General features: G+C 37.5%; 1 protein-coding gene across 5 annotated transcripts in view; it reads left to right on the top strand.

Moving 5' to 3' along the window:
* sorcs1 (sortilin-related VPS10 domain containing receptor 1) overlaps positions 1–16404 on the top strand; it is a 180735-nt gene that overhangs the window by 52731 nt on the left and 111600 nt on the right. The gene's annotated exons all lie outside the window — the stretch shown is intronic.

Genomic DNA, 16404 nt, shown 5'->3' with positions numbered 1-16404 from the left:
GTACTAATTAGAATATGTTAGCATGCTATCATGCTTCACTAAGATGGTAAGCATGCTAACATTAACATTTAGCCTCACAGAGCAGGTAGCTGTTTAATCTGAGAGGGCTTACTGAACTGAATTACGTAAATGCCTTTAACCCAATAGATCACCTTTATAAGAAAGTCAGTATTGCTATCAATTTATACAATGCAAAGGTTACTGCCTATAAACTGTTATCAATATAATAAATATTGATTGTTATGCCACTGTATATGCGTTGAAATTAAGACATCAGTAGTATTTTTTTTGGACATTTTTTTGGATGTTTAGATGTTGATTCACCAAAAGCCAAAACTGACAAAAAATAGACATCAACCTCTTCACTCTGATCACTGGTGGTTGTGACACTGTGTCCAGATTCAAGTGTACAGGAAATACTGTACACTTGTGTTTGAAGACACATCAGTTATGGTAGAAAACAGGATCAGTCCCACAAAAAAACAGTTGTACTATTGCAACAAAACATGATAAGCAGGTCCGATCTCATTCTATAAGTACTGCTCTACATATTATTAGATCATTAGTTATTTTTGTTTGTTCGTTTTTTTTTTACTGGATTTTAGACAGTGCTCTTGTCCATGAAAAGGCATCTGGAAGGTGCCAATCAACAAACCACAATGTCCCCGGTTTACATCCGGTCAGGGACTTTTGTTACATGTCATTCCCCATCTCTCTCTCCCCCTTAATTTCTTGTGATCTCAAATAAAGTCATAACACACAACCTTTTTCAAATTTCACTTCACTGAGGACACATGTTTATTGGAGAAAGTGTACCTTTACTATAAGTGGACATTTCAACTGTTTTGTAGAGGCTCAAAATAATATATTAACTATATATATATATATATATATATATATATATATCAAAAAACGGGTCAGTTGAAATAGTTTTCTCAATGCCTAAAGAAACTACTAAACTACTAAAAAAAGGGCCGCATCAGTTATGTTCACACAATACATCATCAATTCAATATTTAATTTGTAGTTCAACAAAAGTTACCCCAAACTTCAATATGAATGTTTAATTTACACTTTCACTGAGCAAATCAACAAAATGATCTCCTTTACCTCTGCACACAACACTACAAACATCAAATTAAATTACACCCCCAGGTGCAAGTGTTGTTTTTTTGTTTCTCAATTGTAGTTATTTAGTACTGCCAAAGATCAAAAATAATAAATAGTTGCAAATGTAACAAAGTCAGAAACAGAGAATTTGCTCATTTCTTGTGGAGTTAACCTGTGATTTCCAAATGGTTTTTGGCCACAATGTTGCTGGTAATGTTACAGTTTTTCCCATGAAACAAAAAATGAAATGTCTAAGGGGTCAGCTTTTCAGATGTAGAATCATTGTTCAGAGTGTGTCAGTGAGTGCATGCCAACAGTTAGAAAAAAAAAAGCATGCTATAAATTGTTTTGGAGAAGCAGCCCGTAGAATGCTTTGTCAGTGCCAGAGCTTGGTGAAAATTGAAGCAGAGTGAATGTGTCTGAACTTAGACAGATGAGATATCAAATTGGCGGGCAGGAGTGTGATAATCAGGGAATTGGAGAGGGAAAATTGCATCAGAATGGAATCATAAGCCTGGCCAGAAGTGAGGATTTGCTGATCCCTGACCTTCTGTTTCAGAGCTGAGGATTTTAAGTAATGAGATCTATGCAGTCAAACAACTCCACTATCAGACTGCTAGACTTCGTCATACTGGGGAGAAGCGTCTGCCTGCCGCTACACAAAGCACAGCAAATGGATTTAACACATATTTAGAAATGTGCTGTGGCAGCAGTGAAAGACAGTAAGAGTTATGAAGAGGAAGAATGAGGAACGGAATGACATTTTGTTGCAATAAAGAGACATGATGGTATAATGTGCTGAAGGGCTTTCATGGTGTTAAATATGTCTGTTACAGTAAGGCACCTGAAAAAAGGCATAAATGAGATTTTCTGTAGTGAATTCAAATCAAGTTGCAAAAGCACTAACTGCTGGTTAGCTCTTTCAACTCTTTCAGTATGTTGCCATCTATTTTTTACATAAACAAGCATGAATCATGTGAATCATTTTAGTGAACCAGTGAATCATTTAGAACACCTGTAAGGTTGAAATTGGTATGCAGTGCAGCCGTCGTGATCAGCAGGTTGTGTTGATTATTTAAATAAACTAACTGAAGGTTTTTCTGTGAAGGTAAAGCTCCTCATTCATTCACTTTAATATTATCTGTCTATTCATGGACATTGAGAGCAGTTTAGCAATAACTGAGACACAATTTACAGTAATACAGTAATATGACTCACTCTTCCAACTGTAAAACTCCAGTTTAACATCAGTTCTTTCTCTCATGATCACTCACTAATTACTCCTTATGTTATTTTGGTTGGAAATGATCCCGAGTTAAAAAGAGAATGTTCATCAGCCAGGCAGCATTGAAACCCTCTCATTAATTCTGCCTTTATCACTGAAATGATTAGATTATGTTTGGTTCCAAGAGGGTTAAACAGCTTGAGATGTAGAATTACAAATTCCTTTGCAGTCTGGAGAAACCTTTTCAATGACATCATTTAAATCGGATAATTAATTTAAATGATTAACTTAATTGGACTAATTTGGTTCATTATCGTAGTTTCACAGATTGTTTGTGGCTGGGCGGGGCATGTTTTCATCCCAGATGTGTTTCTTATTGATGAAAGGACCTTATAGATAATCTTATGCATTTACACACAATTTTAAACTAAGCAGTAAAAACAGAATATTCATCTAGATGCTGAAAGAGTAGGTTACATTAATTTGCTCAATTATCTGTGACATATAACAGTAATTACATCTAATAGTAGTTCATATCTAAGAATAATAATAATTAATATTACAATAACAATGTATTATTTTTATCAAATTATATTTTTTCATCACATGCTTCTAAATTACATACAGTATATATAAATTATGTTTATTTTTTATTCAATTTTTTGTGATGATACCAACCTCAAATGGTCTCTTTCAGTATCTATAAGCAGAGACAAAAGGATATGTTACATACTTGAAAACTTTAAAATGTTGGACCCTCTTGTTAAGTAGTTTTATTTATGTCCTGACAGAATTGTATTGTATATAAATATTATCAGGACTTAAAATTGTATTTTACACTTTTCAAGGTGCTATATTGAAATCAATAAATTAAATCTTGACTTGATTGTATTATACAGGTAAAATCTTAACTTAACAATCATGTTGCTTGTTATCTGATTCATTGATGTTATTGCACCAGTTGTTGCCACTAGTAGTGCTGCCACAAAATATTGTTGGTCCGTGTTCTGTTTGTATGTCATGCACGAGCACCATGATGGATTTAAAATACTTAATGTTTTATGAGGAAGGAAATCCACACACATTTACGAGGCCTCAAGAACATACACAGGGTACCTTTAAAGCAGCATTCATTTAGTTTTTGGCCACTATGGGGCAGTAAAACAAACTGCAAACATAACTTTGACCTACTATCACCTTGTAAAGTTGTTGTGGTGAACATGTTAGCAAATAATTGCCTATTTACATATAGGCAGACAAAGGGCAACATTAACATTCATATGGAGTCATTGTCTGGCCACTTGATGAGTGTAAGTCCAACATTCACTCTCTAGTGAGTTAGCTTGTTGCTTCACATTGTCTGTGGGTACTTTGGTGTTGGGCAGGTAGTGTATTGTAGGTATCTCTGATCTTTTTTGCTGAAAGCAAAAACACTTTATGCTGAGGTTGGAAATGAGGTTGATGAGAGCAAAATTTGCAGGCTGGAAATCCAAAACAATGAGCTAAAAGAGGCTTAAAATCTCTGTAAAACTGAGGGGAACTGAAGAATTGGGTGATAATTCATAGGGTTCATAACTATGATCAACCCTTTAACATTACCCATAACCATGATCAATTTCTAATATAAAAATATTGGTAGTGCAGCTTTAAAGACAAGGAATCTCAGTCAAAGTAATGTTTAACAGAGCATCTCCTCTGAAGGAGTAAAGCCTTACATATTGAAGGGAAAACAGATTTAAGTAAAGGACAGAACAATGCCCAAATAACCCCAAGCCACTGATGAAAGAGCAAGCATTACAAGACACATGGATATCTTCAGGCTTCTCATTTGGCCCTATCATATGTAGCCACCATAGAAACTAGTGCTAGAGATCCTTAGAGCAATCATACTGTGCTATGTTGATGGGCTGCGCTCTGCTTGCTCCAGTTAGCTCTTGCCTGCAGCTCACCACAGAAGTCTGCCTAATTCCAAACATCAGTGTAAAAAATGGGCCTGCCCTGCCATTGAATCTCTGCTTAAAGAGATGGGGATGATTGGACGGAACGGTGGAAGACAGTGGAAAGAAACCTGCTCAAACAACTAGAAGGAGAGGTGCTACCTTAAATGAAATTGGATGGAGGGAGAACGAGGCGCAACACACTGTGAAGATTGACTCTAGATTGCAGAGCAGGGTGTAGATGTGGTAAGACGGACAGACTGTGAACACAAAGAAATCAAAGAAAAGGTACAGACTTCCTCTCCATCTTTCACCACCTACACTCCACAAACCTCCAAGCTTACTGCTCACCATCCAGGAAAGCACTGACATTTTCAACCCCCAGAGCAGTTGAGTCCAGTCTACTGCGTGAACCGAAATCCTCCTTACTACAAACATGTAACCAAAAAACAAAGTGTAAGGATGCAGTATAACATTTAAGATGATAACATATAAACCCTAAAAGATATATTTTTGTCACAGATATGCAAAGTCCATCCTATCATGGCCTGATTAAGTGTTACACTAAGAACTGTTTTTGTACTGTACCAACAATATCTATTGTTTATTTGTTCATCATTTCTCCCCTAATGTAATCTCTAATATAACATTATCATTTGACCCTATTTTCCAATTGATCTTTTTATGTTTCCTTCACACTTTCCATAATTGGCTTGTATTTGCATGGGTACCTGTATAATTTTGCCTTGTATTTAATGTGTGATTAATTTAATATTAATGTTGTTTAGGGTTACAGCTCTTTCAGCAGACACGTTGAAAGTAAAACAAAAATATCTGTACAGATCTAAGATGCATCCCGATGTGGACGTGGACAATTCTGTGTTGATTCACAAATGTCAAAAATCGATTTTCTAAATGGTAGTTAATAACACGATGTTGACGGAACGAAAAGGCGAAAATCAACTGTGAGGGCAGTTCAGCACCCGGACAGTATGGCGCGCACATGCTTGAGTCCATCTTCATAAAAGGCAGCAATTGTAAGCATTTTTCGATTTAATGAGTAAATAATTACCTTTGTGAGACAAATGCGAAGTACGTCGTGAACTTTCTACGCCGTCACTCAGAGACTAACAAATTCCAGCAGTAACAAACGAGACTGACTGACACACACTGCAGCACAAACAACTTAAACCAACTCTGAGGTGAAGAAAATAACTTGGTGCTCAGTCTGCTTCACCTAAAAAACCCTGCGCCCACTCAGCATCTTGTACAATGATGGCTTTGCGGCGGAGAGGCTGCTCTCTACTGCTGACATGACGTTAATACTAACACAGCAGAATACACTGCCTCCTGCTCATTTTGTTATTCTCATACAGGCAGGAGACTGTAAGATGCTTTCACATTAATTAATTAAGTCATTAATGCAGTTAACTTTTTTAAAGTATAAAGGCTACTGACCATTTATTTCATCTGCCAGTTAGCAATCAATCAATCAATCAATCAGTTTTTTATTTATATAGCGCCAAATCACAACAAAAGTCATCTCAGGGAATTTTTCACATAGAGCAGGTCTAGACCATACTCTTTGTTTCATATTGTATTTCAGTGGACTAAGGACACCAGTAAATGACTCACACAGTGTAATGGAGCAAGAGACCGAAAATAGACCCCACTCCCCCCTTTTCTATTCATTCAGTCGAGAATCGATACTGAATTGAATCGGACAGTAAAGAAGATTCCGAAAGATTCCCACCCCTACTACTCAGTGTGATGTATAACTGATTGATTGAGCCCAGGAGGTCACTCAACATATCCTCTAGGAGCTGAACAAAAGAAGTTGGGTATGTCATCATTATGAGCAAATCACACATGGCAGCAAAAACTAAGATTGTCATCACTCTTTGTAAAGAAAGAAGACTGATAGTAGAGTCCAGCTGATAATATCATGTTAGTCATGTTTCTGCATTGCTGGTATGGATGTGCCACACCTCGAATTTGGGCAGGTGATACTTTTCACTGAGATCATTGATATTTGCAGTTTGATTACAATTACACATCATATGATAATAATGATAATAGAGGACAGTAACAACCAAATTACGGTACATTTTCTCTCAGCCATTGTCTGGGCTGCAGGAGACCGGAAACATTGGCCAGGGGACAGCGAATTTCCTCTTTGACAGTAGGTGGTGATAATGCTCTCATTAATGGAAGAATAAGAGTATTTAACTAGTACCGTATTGATCCTAATATGCATGGTCGCAGTATGAGTACCATTGCTGTCAATCCACCATCACTTCTGCTTGGTAACTTTTTGACTAACATTAACTTTGAAAAGATAATCTCAATAGTATTAGCCCCACAAGGTAGATGTTTTGCAGGCATGGCAAACTAAGTCTTAAAATTAGTCTTAAACTGTTGGAATCAAATTTATTTTTATTTACAGTAAAATGACTATACAGTATGTCATGAGAAAGGTCTCACTCACACATACAATTTTTCCCCAACTCTGCAGTTCCCTTCAGCTCTACAGAGCACTTTAGTGTCTTTCAGCTCATTGTTTTGGTTTTACCTCCCACAACTTTACAGTTTTGGTTGAGTCTCAACGTTCTCATCCACCTCATTTCCTGCAGCAGCAGGCAGCTATTTTCAGCAAAAAAAAAAAAAAACTGAGATAAACCCACTGTACACTACCTGCCTAGCACCAAACACCAGAGAGACAAAGCGAGCGACAAAGTGATGAACATAGTGGAGCATTTTGCAGCTAGAGAGCCAGCCTCAGGAGGTGGTAAAAAGCAAATCATACATCCAATTTCAAACCTACAGGGTGAGGGTGTTTGATACTAAAACATTTAGCTGTTGTCTACCTTGGAGGGGGTTATTGTTTTGCCCTAACCAATCAATACTGACTGGTGTATCCATCAAGTCAATGTCATTTTGCGTCAATGAGCACAGCATCAGAATTGTTTGATTTGCTGAAAAGATCTGAGATGTTGGTGATGAAAAGAAGCAGAGGTCTAGAACCAGACTCTCCCAGTGAGGAATTTAGGTTTTTAAGTCTGTCTGAGGTTTTGCCGGCTGCCAGCCATAGGACTGATCAGTTGTCCAGGAATGGTACACTTTGAGGTGAAGTAATTGCAAGAGATGTGCAGGCCCAGACACTTCTTTGACATTTCTGTGTAGGACATTATCTGTGTTTGCTGTGGGATCTGACAATTTTGGATTTAAGTGCCATTTTTCTTAAAGAGTTGAGGACATTCCTGAAGACATTCTCATTGTCACTAAAAAGCTTTCAGACATTCAGAAATTTGACTGCTCGGTCTCGCTCATGAGTAACAATTACCTCCTCCAGCAGTGAGACAATTTTGAATTATAGAAGGTAAATATGCAGACAGTAAAATTGATTAGGCAATTTACATGTAATTGCTGATAAGGCAAATTTGGTGAGAGAATGAAAAGAATTGTGATGTTGAGCCAGGCTCTTGCTCCGTTAGGACAACAACAGTAATTACATTTTACTGAACACACTGAAGCTGAAGTACAATAAAGCCGCTCCATTCATATTTCTCTGACCTCAGAGAACATTTGAAAATGTCATTTACTCAGCAGAAATGTGCAGATTTACCGGGGATTGTCAAAGCCCACAAATCAATCTGCTCATAACTATTTGACAAATTAGGCAATGACCTTTCTCAGATTCACTTTCTGATTTTATCGTCGTCTAGATAAGTTTCATTTCATCAAGTCTGCATCAAAACTGACGGCTCTACTCCTGCGAATCCAATGCATTAATCAGACAAAGGCACATTGTCTTATTCAGAGCTTCCAGTCATTTTACTGATGAGTCTACAACAGACATGGTTGGTTATTCTGGAAAATATCCAGGTCTAAACTTGTCTTTTCATCCCACTGCTTTATTAGTAAAAAATGAAATGATTGCAACAATGTCAGATACCCATGTTTATGGATCTTGGACTTGGTCAATAAGATATTATTGAGAAAAACTTAAAGCTGCTTATACAGTCAGCAGGTAATTCCTTTCTCCATAATTGGCCACTAGCTTCCCTGAGGACTCCTTCCCTCTGCTGGTCACTGCATTCTTTTCCAGTGAGCAGAGGTGAGCCGAGCCTTTGTTTTGTGGCTGTAGGAAGCCACAGTAAGCAATAAATTTGCTTGCAGATAACAGAGTGGAAAGTTATGGTTTACCAATAACTCTGCGGTTTATTGCTTTCTATGGTGGGGCAGTATTTAGAGTTTGCTCCTGTGCCCTATGCTTTGCAATAGACTCCACATTCCCCTCACAGTCAGACCCTTATTAATTTATGCATTAACTTGGAACAGGTCCAGCTTGAAATTTCCAGTGGCATCCACTCATCGGTGCAAGCTCAAATGATACCACAGTAAGTAATTGGATGGTGTTCGGAATACCATTAAAAACTATAAAGCAGCTGGCAGAAGCAGGTCAACAATCAATCACTCACGCTTCTCAACCACCAGGCCTCCACCGACAAGAACACGTTTCATTACCTTTGAGTTATTTTTAATAGAAAATTGCCTCTGTTTGTGTCAAGCCCATTATAAGCCTGGTAATACAATATATCATTTGGTTTTGACCCCATGTATACAAAGCAGCACATTCGGTACCATGACCTAGCATTAAGACAGGACTGAATTGGCGCAATTTGCATCAAAATCTGCACCCCTTTGTCTCATAATCATCAGATTCAAACATTTTCTTGAGTAGCAAAGTATTCGATGTAGTTGTTGTCTGTACAGTGTCAAAAGGAACAACTAGCAGCCAAAGCAGCATGGCTTTTCATGATGTCATGTGCCAAAATGTAAATAAATGAAGCTGTTCCACTGGTGTTATTTTTACCTTATGATCTGATATTTAAGCCTGGAACTGTGTGCAAGATGGAAAACTGAGGAGCTGAAGTTAGGGACCATCTCAAAAGTGCATGCAAATGGACAAAGTTTTTCTCCTTTTAGACACATCAGACCAACTGGGCCTCCTCTCATTTTACACATACCCTCAAGTTTTTAAAGAAAATCATGAAATATGGCCCAGTGCATATATGTTTAGTAGTATAAATGGCACTAAAAAGCAACTTCATGCAGAAAATGAAGCAGCTTATTTCTAACAATTTCTGGTATAAGCCATGAATCTGAATAAAGGCACAAATACAGATATTTTGTGACATAAACAGATACATCAATAACTTCACATTACACACCTCATGTATATCGCTCACATCACATTCATTTTTATTTCAGAGTAGCCTAACTTATCCAGAAAATAAAAATATAGGCATGACAAGCCCATGATTGAAAGTTATCTTCCACTTAACACACATGCCTGCACCAGTTTTTGTATTTCACATCACATCCGGTACATGCATGCATAATTTCCTGTCAGTCTCTTGTGTACAGGGATGGAATTTAAATGCAGCACAGGATTGAATTGTTGAAAGGCAATTACACAATGCAAATACATTGAATGGGCATTGTCATAGAAAATACTGACCATAAATAGCACCAAATATGAGGTTTGATATAATTAATATGTTAAGGATTATAACTTAAAAGGCCATCTTGGGAAGTGAAGACATTTTTGATCTGCCATATAATGACAGGAGTGCTAGAAGCCTATTAGTTGTATTGAACTGAGTTTCACACTGAAGGCCTCTGGTCGTTTGCGGCATGCTGACAGGCCTCAGTGGATAGACATTGATCATGTTTACTCATGTCCTCTATATTAACCTGCAGGTAATGACACCCATGCAGATCAATGCTTCTGACTGCACCATCTACAAATGGATTCTGTGGTTAGAAGACACTGAGCTTCTGCAGATGATACTTACAGCCTTTCCACACCCACCTCGTTTGGCCCCAACTTTTCAGTGTGATGTGTGACCAAAATTACAGGTGTGAAACCTCCTGCAGACCACAGTCCGGAGTCGGTTCGTTTCTAGTGTGAAAACATTTTTTGGATGGTTCAGACTTTCAGACCAATTACAGGATGTTCCAGCAGGCCATTGCCAGACCCGGAAAAAGAAAAGAATGAGCCGTGGTAGTACATGAGGAGAGGAGGAGATAAAATTTGTAATTAATGGAAAAAACTCATAAAAATGCAGACACTTTCCAGGTATTTTCAGGGAGGATGAGAGAGAGAGGATATAAGAAGACGAGAGAGCAATGCCACCTGAAGATGAAGAGACTGGAGTATATATAGTAGAATATAATATAGTAGTAATGAAATGAATCTGTTTATTCATTTGTCTCCATTGATTCAAACGGCAAGAGAGGGCTGGCTGCCGAATTGACAACACACTTACGTCAGATGCACGCCATCTACAAACCAATCAGTGTCAAGTATAGGCAGACACAGCCCATGTAGGTAATGAAGACAGGACGTATCAAATGGTTCAGACTTTCAGGTGTGAAAAAAGGCCCTTAAAGAGATAAAAGCAACTCAGTTCCTCTGATTCACCTGCTTTCCTTTCACTTCCATTGCTGCCAAGCTTGCTCATTTGTCCTTGGATTTATTCCTCTAATAGGGGAGCCAGCATTCCTTCTGCCTCAGCTTGTACATGCACACTGCAGCCAAGCTCTGTGGCTCGCTTGAAAACATGGCCTTGAATGACTTCCTGTGTGGGCTGGGTTGAAGTCTTGGTCAGGACTTGTATCATGAAGAAATGAATCAAACGCCAACGGTAACTCAACTTAAGTGAAGTCTGACAGTTTGGTTTTGACCTTCCTGACTAAACGGTGTGTGCTTATATCTCTTGTTGACGAGAAAGCAGCAGCTGCACATACTGTACAGTATATTAGGTGATCTATAGATTACTTTGTGTGCAGCATAGTATGTCGTCCCATTTGATGCTCTTAACAATTGTGTGGGCAGTGATACAGCTAAGTACATGCGGAAAAAAGGCTGCCTTCAGGCTCCCGGGGGACGGCGCTTGATCATCTCATTACTGTGGTGTTGAGACAAGGTCACGACCAACGTGATTACAATTTACATTCCTGTATGATGCCTTCGCCTTAACAGACGTGTCAACTTTCCTCCTTGAAAGGCTGCTCGTCTTTTGTCTCATCATCTATCTAATTTTCTATCTTCACTTTAAACGCTGTCAGGCTCTCTTAACACAGATATCCCTCACAAATGAATTACACATATAATGCTGGCATTCGCAAGAGAAATTTACACAGTGCTTTGATGATACAGAAGGAGACGTAGGCAAATAACAAAAGAGGGTCAATGTCAGTTCTGCAGTGTTTGTCTGTGTTGATTAAGCTGTAGTGCAAGTAAGGTGAGGCGGTCTGAAGAAGCGCTTCTTTTTTCATCGTGGCCTTGTCTAATCACCTTTAATCAAATGCAAATGATGAGAATAGAGAATCTTTAATTCAGAATAATGGGAACAAAGGGGGAGAGATGGGAGGAAACATAAGAGCTTGTTAGTTACCACCATTAGTTTGCTCTCCAGGCAGGTCCTAAGGGGGCTTCTTTTAATCTAGCATTGCCTTGGGCAACAGCTACCCAGCCCTAAAGCATCCAAACTGGATGAAATTAAGCAAAATCAATGGGCCTTAATTCTCTTTGAGAAAGTTGACAAATTCTTTTTTTCCTCTGTAACCACAGCTTCTTGGCTGGAGATGATGTTATTGTAAATTCCTTTCTAGGCCTATTAAACAATTAGCCAACCAGTGGTACTCTTGACAATGCCAATTTGAATAATTTATCTACACTGGCAACTATATTCTTTTGGTTCAATTTATCACAGATCTAGAGTACAAACAGTATATAATAGGACATTTCAAAGCAATCTAAAATGATGACATGGCAGAGATCTCCCTTATTTTCTGAATTAATTTTGCAGGTCCAGCAGCCTCTCCAAAGTATGTATTCTCTCTTCAATACATTAAAACTCCTGATTCTACTAACACCGCTTGAGGACAAATACATCTATCTCTGGGGCAAGGCAGTGCCTTCAGCAGTTCTCACAAACTTCAGGGAAGTTGATTGTCTACCTAGTGGCATATGAATCCATGATTTTTATTTATCAACTTGTATGACAAAGATCCCTGCGAAACAGGAAAAAATTGATACACGTGATTAAAATTCATATATTCATTCTAGTTTGTTCAGTGATCAGAATAGGGAGAGGATATTTCTCTCAAACAGGATTTTACTTTCATGAGGTGAGTAACCCAGTTTTGAAGTTAAGCAAGGTTGTTGTTCAGCTTTTCATTCAGTGCAGGGAGCACATTACGCACTCAGAGCGATGTTCCATTTGTTATCAGCAGGATGAGTGTCCATGAATTTCTTTTCAATAATTGTGTCAAGTGTTATCTCCCCCTTATGACAAAGTGCTAAACAGTGATTTATTACCTAAATATACATTCTTTCCAGGCACATCACTCCTTTAAAGCTTTGAAACTTTTTTCACTGCTGAGACTTGTGCACATACAAACATGGGCGGGTACACAAAACACAGTCAGCACAAAAAGCACTCATATATCTTTCACATGGACTATTGCATATACATCTGCATACATTCCCATACATACTATATGTTTACACTACAGTTTTTTTCTTGTGCATAATTCATAGCAAAATGCAACAGTACACTGAAGAGGAGGGCATATAACTGTCATACTGCATCATATCACAAAAAATGAGTTTTGCATAATCATTCTGTACATTTTATCCTTTATATGCATGGTGCTTATTTCTACTAAGTACCCCGTTAATGTCTTCCTTAAGCCTTTCATGTTTTGAAATGCATTAGTAGCTCCACACTTGAAAGATCAGCTACTTAATTGCAATAATTTTCATACACAGAAGCCATCCAAGATACTGTGGAAGAAAATCTACAAGTTGCAAAGTAGGTTAACAACCAATTAGGAGCAGCAAATAGCTGCAGATCAAGGAAGAGACTTGCTGTGAGTCCAAAGACTGCATCAACCTCAAAAACAAACAAAACAAAGGTGACAGGTCTGCATGGATCAAACAAACAGCATAAGAAACTGCAGGAAGTCACAACACATTGAGACTTCCTTAGTATTCCATACGCATCTCTACAAACATCACACGTCCAAAAATAATCTGCTCCAATGGAATCGAAAATAGAAAATGTATATTTTTTTTTCTGTTATCGCAAGAAAAGAAAAAAAAAAGTGGAGAAATGTGATTTTAATCATTTGACGTCAACATAACACACTCCACATCATCATGGATGTTTAAATCTACAGCTTCTTTGCGTTCTAATGAAGACTGAGAGAAATCAGGCTAAATGAGGCCGCAGACAACTGATTATTTACCGACTAATAAGCAGCCCGACATTAGCATGCGAGGTGCATGTACCCTCCCTGGGACATGCGCCTCTGACAGGCCTTGATCAATTTTGGATCCAAATGAAGACATATTATTTTTAGAAATGTGACAAGTACCTGAAAACCCTCTTTCCCGGGTATGCTTCACTTTTATATTAACGATAGGCACAAGTGGTGAATTTTCCAAAGGAAGATGTGACAGGCTAATCCACAGAGAGAAGCGTTCCTAGCTCAATGATCCCCCATGAGCCTGACAGTTTGAGGTATTTGGAAATGTCGGCAGGTAAAACTTGTTTACATCATTATATGTGTGTATCTTCTACGTGAGTCTTCATTATGGAATGAAGTTATTGATTAAAAAGAAACTGCAAGACAATTTTCAGTTTCATTAAATGCATCTGTGTGGCATGAAACTATTTTTTTTCCTCTAAATGAGCATCGTCTTCTGTGCTCAGATTATTTTCTTTTTTTTTGCCTGTAATGAAACAGTGCAAAAAGATCTGTCCCCTGGAGAGATCTGGTCTCACGTGATTACAAAAATTAGATGTGAGAAAAACAAATAGTTCATAATGCCCTGCAGAACATGAACCAAGCACATCTCCCTGTTTGGGAGCTTCAGAATGTGTGCTAATACTCTGCATTTCATATTTGTTTATTCTGCCTTCTTGAGCCTCCGGAAATGGTAATTGTTGTTTGTATATGCATGTTTGAGAATTTTGATCCATGATGATATTTTCTCTCCTCCATCCAAGGACAATTACCAAACAGTATAGGAGATAACAGTGTTTGCTAGCAGCAAAGGCATACTTTTGATTAAAAAGAATAATGGGGAGATATTTTAAACACCTAAAGCTGTGCAGAGACACAGTTGTTACTGATCCCCACCCGGAGCTGAGGCTTCCCTTTGACAGATATCACTGCACTTTTTCTTTATACATTTGGAAAACTCCTGAATAACTTCCAGTTTTTATTTCTCTGAAACTGTTCGATTTATCCTCCATCATGTCCGCTGAAGCTCCTCAACTGATCAAAATTGTGGGTTTTCAATAAAGGATAAAACTGCATCTAATGAAAAAAATGGTTTCATGATGCATCTTATTTGCTCCAACACCATGCGCAGTACTAAATAAGCTCTTAATAATTATGTAACTTAATGTTTCTGTACAGTTTCACAACATTTCTTTTAGTGCTAAAGAGAATCAAGCACTAACTAAACACACATTGTTGTGTTTAGAATTCACAGAAACAGTTGAAACAGGAACAATAATACAGTAACTTTTGGAAACCATCTGCAATGGTGCATAATGCTGTAGTGCTTTGGGAGGCAGCAGAATAAGCTGTGAGCACTTTTATTATTTATTGAAAAAAAGTCAAACCTTTTAATAGGGTCATATAGCTCTTAATTAATTTTCTTTTATGTGCTATTTGTCCCCATTATGGAAAATTCTATTAACTGAGTAGTTTTAGCCCTCCATTTACATATAGAACTTATAATAATAATAAATGCTATATTATTATAGCATGTTGTGCAGTTTAAAGCATAGACTCATTTTATGATTATGGAATTACTGATTTTCCTCAATCAAGGTCATATACAGTGTCAATGTATTTATATGTATGATATTTCTCTATAATGTTTTGGTGTCATTTGTTTTACACTTCTGTGCATCTTCATTTATTGAACTGGGTTGTATGGCTCTTAATATATATCTCTTGTTATATGTTTCTGGTCTTTGGCATTTAACTATTGTAATTTTTGTGTCCCTGGAAGAAATGGAAGAAAAACAAAAAACATTTCCATTTTTTTATTTTTGTCACACTAACTTGACACCAAAATGAACATTTAAAATTGAAACAATATCGCAGTCATTATTTTTATTATATAAAAAGTGTCTCTTTAACTATAGTTTTTGCCATATTTCGTTTGTCCCTAAGCCAGATTTTCAACATTCAACCTTGCTTAACTTTGAATTTAATAATGATGTAATAATAACTTCAAATACAAATGACACTCAAATGCATACTATAATGCATTATATCATGTTTTTTAAGATGTATTGATACTTTCTGGTATTTTTCACAAAAAGAACACCTGTTCCTTGGGATCACTGTCATTTTCACCACACTGTACAAAGTTTTTTTTTTTTTTAAAGGTTTGTATACTTGCTGACCAAAGCAACAGTCATGTGACAGGGGAGCACATGGTTGAAGAACAGAGTGAGTAGGGATGGGTATCGTTACGATTTTATCAATACCGATATCTGTATCGGTTATTGATACTACTCTCCACAATTTGGTTCAAAACAGTTAACTTAGAAGTGCTTAAACCTGATGCTAACTATGTCTTGAGTGAATAACTACAGACTTATTTCTATAACGATTAGGGCTGTAGTCAACCAAAGAAAATCTCCCTTAAAATCTACCTGCTCTTCAACCAATCAGTTGGTCGATGGGGAAAAAAAGTGATGTTCATGTAATATAGTTAACGACCAAGTTAGCCTTCTGAGCTAATGCATGCTAACTACTGGAACTGTGCGCACTTCTACTTTTCACAAGCTGTGAGCACAACCATGACATTATCTCCTTATAAGGTGAGCTATAGATATGGCAAACCTGTTAGAAAAACAATCGCCTATTTACACATCTATAGTGATGTTTCTGGTGATCTGACCAATCTAAATCTAATGCTTTTGTATCTCTTGTTTGGCCTTCACCAACTCCTGTGGGAAATATCTGACTCTTTAGCTGCTGAATGCTCCACTCTAATCACCAGCTAGTTGCTAACTTTATTTGTCT

Source organism: Thunnus thynnus, chromosome 3 (genome assembly GCF_963924715.1).
Source record: "Thunnus thynnus chromosome 3, fThuThy2.1, whole genome shotgun sequence".
NCBI lineage: Eukaryota > Metazoa > Chordata > Actinopteri > Scombriformes > Scombridae > Thunnus > Thunnus thynnus.
This window is presented reverse-complemented; position numbering and strand designations above follow the sequence as displayed.